At 42.5% G+C, this 3,267-nt stretch overlaps 1 pseudogene; it reads left to right on the top strand.

Moving 5' to 3' along the window:
* The window catches only part of LOC107724620 (lutropin-choriogonadotropic hormone receptor-like), a 22,172-nt pseudogene that overhangs the window by 3,359 nt on the left and 15,546 nt on the right, over positions 1-3,267 (top strand).

Raw genomic sequence — 3,267 nt, 5'->3', positions numbered from 1 at the left:
ATTTTTGTTTTTTTAAGTATTTTACTTTTTGGAAACTTTTTTGGTCTACGAACCTCGGTTTGATTGTTTTGAAGGCGCGGTGAGTCTCTAGCTGTTTTTCTGTCTTCTTGGGACTTGCAAACACAATTGCAAGAAAAGGAATCGATCTCTCTATCTCTCTATCTATCTATCTATCTATCGAATTTAGTGCATTTACTTTTTCCACTCATTCTTAAAGGGTTAGTTCACCCAAAATTCTGTCATTAATTACTCACCCTCATGTCGTTCCAAACCCGTGAGATCTTCGTTCATCTTCGGAACACAAATTAAGATATTTCTGATGAAATCCGAGAGCTCTCTGACCTTCCATGGACAGCAACAGAACTAAAGGTAGTAAGGACATCGGTAAAATAGTCCATGTGACATCAGTGGTTCAACGTTAATGTTATGAAGCTACGAGAATACTTTTTGTGCACAAAGAAAACAAAAATAATGGTTTTATTCAACAATTTCTTCTCTTCTGTATCAGTCTTCGACGCGCATTCACAAGAGTACCACGACGCATGCGTATGGTGCTGCTGATGCAGAAGCACTGAGACTTCCATTCCTATATTCGCCATGTTTAGAGTTGCAGTTTCTTCCATTTAGTTTTCTAGCTCCTTCCAGCTTGTTAGCATAATAATCACAATAACTTTCCTTTGGCTCTGAATACACTAAAAGGCTCGTTACTAGTAGCTGTTCTTCCTAAGGAGCAGTGGTGATGCAATATTTGCTTCTCATTATAGTCCTGCTTACGCACGACACCTCTACCTTTTCTGAAAAAAAAGCAATGGAGGAGTTATTGACATGTGGCAAGCTTATGACAATTACTATCCAAAGTAGATGGGTCAAGTAGTTTTGTCTGACTGATGTGTCTCTTGGTTCGGCTTGACAAGGCACCCGCTGAGCTGATTGTGTTCAGAGAGCCAGTGTTTAATGTCCTTGAGGCCTTGAAATCATCTTCTTCCTCTAGTGAAACCTTGAGCCCTGATAAGAGTTACGTGCAATCAAAAAGCCAGTTTCCACCGCAGGAACTTAACCCAGGAACTAGGGACTTTGGGGCGGTACTCGATGTGTTTCCACCGCAGGAACCAGGATCTAAATAAAGTTCCGGGTAAAAATTTGCCCCTCAGAAAGTCCCTGCTCGCGAGGTAGTACTTTTTCAAAGGTCCAGAAGTTTCGGGGGCGGGACTTGGGCGCTGAGCATGCTGATTGGTTGAGTTCACGCAGCATTGCATTTCAACCACCATTTATTCGCATAATTTTCAAAATATCACTGTTATTGTGTCATGAAATCTAGTTTTGAGAGTAATTCAGGCGAGAATGTAGTTGTTTAAAACTCAAATCTGCAGTTTATTTATAAAGACAGCGCTTATTTAAAAAAATGTGCTTCGCCGATTTTGGAGATGTGAGCTCCAGGCGATCAAGGACATAAGGTACATTAAATGATAATGTCCTTAAAGAGGTCATATGATGCGATTTCAAGTTTTCCTTTCTCTTTGGAGTGTTACAAGCTCTTGGTGCATAAAGAAGATCTGTAAAGTTGCAAAGACTAAAGTCTCAGATCCAAAGAGACATTCTTTATAAACAAAAATCCATACAATTCTGCATTGCCACCTGCAATTCTGTCCATGTTTTCTGCATCACAGAAGTAATATGACCTTACAGTATGTCTATGTTTACAAGACAAATTATTTATTGCTGCTTAATACTTTGTGTAAGGGGGGTTTCTTCAGATCTTTCCTTAGAAAATACAGCTGTATATTAAAAGAATCTGCATTTAATTATTAGCATGCTTTTCAAGCTACATAAACAAACAACCAAAAAAACAAACATACATACTATTTTAGCACTTAATCATGTTTTGAGGCTTCTGTATGCATGCCCAGAAGACTCATTTCTCTTGCAGCTTACACAACCTCCTGCAGCCCTTAGATGAGCTCAGCACAGCAGAGAGTAGGAAATATGATAGCCTGCACTCCAACCGTGAAGCTTCACGAACACTAACAAGGGCCGGGCAGCAACTTCACACTCACATCATTAACCCTGCACTGTAAGAGATAAATCAAGCAGCGCTTCACAATTACAAACTCTGAGAGCACGGTGACCCTCTCCCAAAAAACAAAACCAAAAAAAAAAAAACAGTGATAATTATCCAAGTGCAGTGGTTCCAAACTCGGCCTAGACATGCAAGACATAAAGTGTTGTAATTACTTGCAATTTGCATTGTCATTTTTAGCAGTGCATTGGAAAATATGATTGTTGATTGAAAATTAAGGGTTCAATATTGCAACTGGTTTTATACTTTAGCTGCTGTCAGCCAGTGCATTGATATTGTACATTACATTCAAATGTACAGAAATGTACATACACAATTTAAGCTTCATCTATCAAAGTTTATATGCCAAAGTTAACATGAATTCAAATTTAACCTGTACTTTCTACGTTCCTGTTCTCATGGTATTTTGGGACACATTTTACCTCTTACTTTGTTCATCTGTTCTTGTTTTTGGATCCAGAGAAATCGCCCAGAGCATATCAGTGGAAACCATAGAGACAGAAGCCTTCAACAATCTTCTGAATGTCTCAGAGATGTAAGAAACCACTCAAACAATGAAAGTGATTCACGGATCATATAATAACTATATTTAATTGCTTGCCGTAATTATAACAGCCTGGAACAGACGTCACGTCATGACCAACGAATTGGGATCTCGCTTCGAGAGACCTGTCTGGGCATTAAACACGCTGAGGTGGCGTTCGTGGATGAGTCATGTTCCCATTGCGGGAAGATGACCATCTCGGAGCTGCGGGCCAGGCTCCGTTTCCTCCAGGGGGGCGGAGCTCCATTGCCTCTGCCTAGTGTTCGTCCTGGCAGCAGTCAGGCGAGGACTACTTCGGGCAGTAGCACGGGCGGTCTGAGGGTTACAGTGGTTGCAAACCCCTCAGGGAACCAACCCTCCAGGGACCATCACTCCTCTAGCGCTTCGCAACCATTCGAGTCGCCAAAGGAATGCGCTGGGCCCTCTTCAAAGAGCATACCAGCGGTATCCTTCGGTGCTCCTCCCGCCGACCGGATGTCGATCAATGCATCGGAGGGAGAGCTCTCTGGAGAGGAAGATTCGGCTGCACTGCCACCCTCCGGGACGGTGGCAAGGCCTGAATCGGATCCAGAGATGTCAGCTATGCTTTCCCGGGCCGCCGAGAGGGTAGGGCTCGAGTGGAAACCTCCACCGCGTCCCGGGCCCT

Source organism: Sinocyclocheilus rhinocerous, unplaced genomic scaffold (genome assembly GCF_001515625.1).
Source record: "Sinocyclocheilus rhinocerous isolate Xijiao unplaced genomic scaffold, SAMN03320098_v1.1 scaffold304, whole genome shotgun sequence".
In the NCBI taxonomy this organism is placed as follows: domain Eukaryota; kingdom Metazoa; phylum Chordata; class Actinopteri; order Cypriniformes; family Cyprinidae; genus Sinocyclocheilus; species Sinocyclocheilus rhinocerous.
Note: the sequence above shows the minus strand (reverse complement) of the source record. Positions and strands in the feature narration are given on the sequence as shown.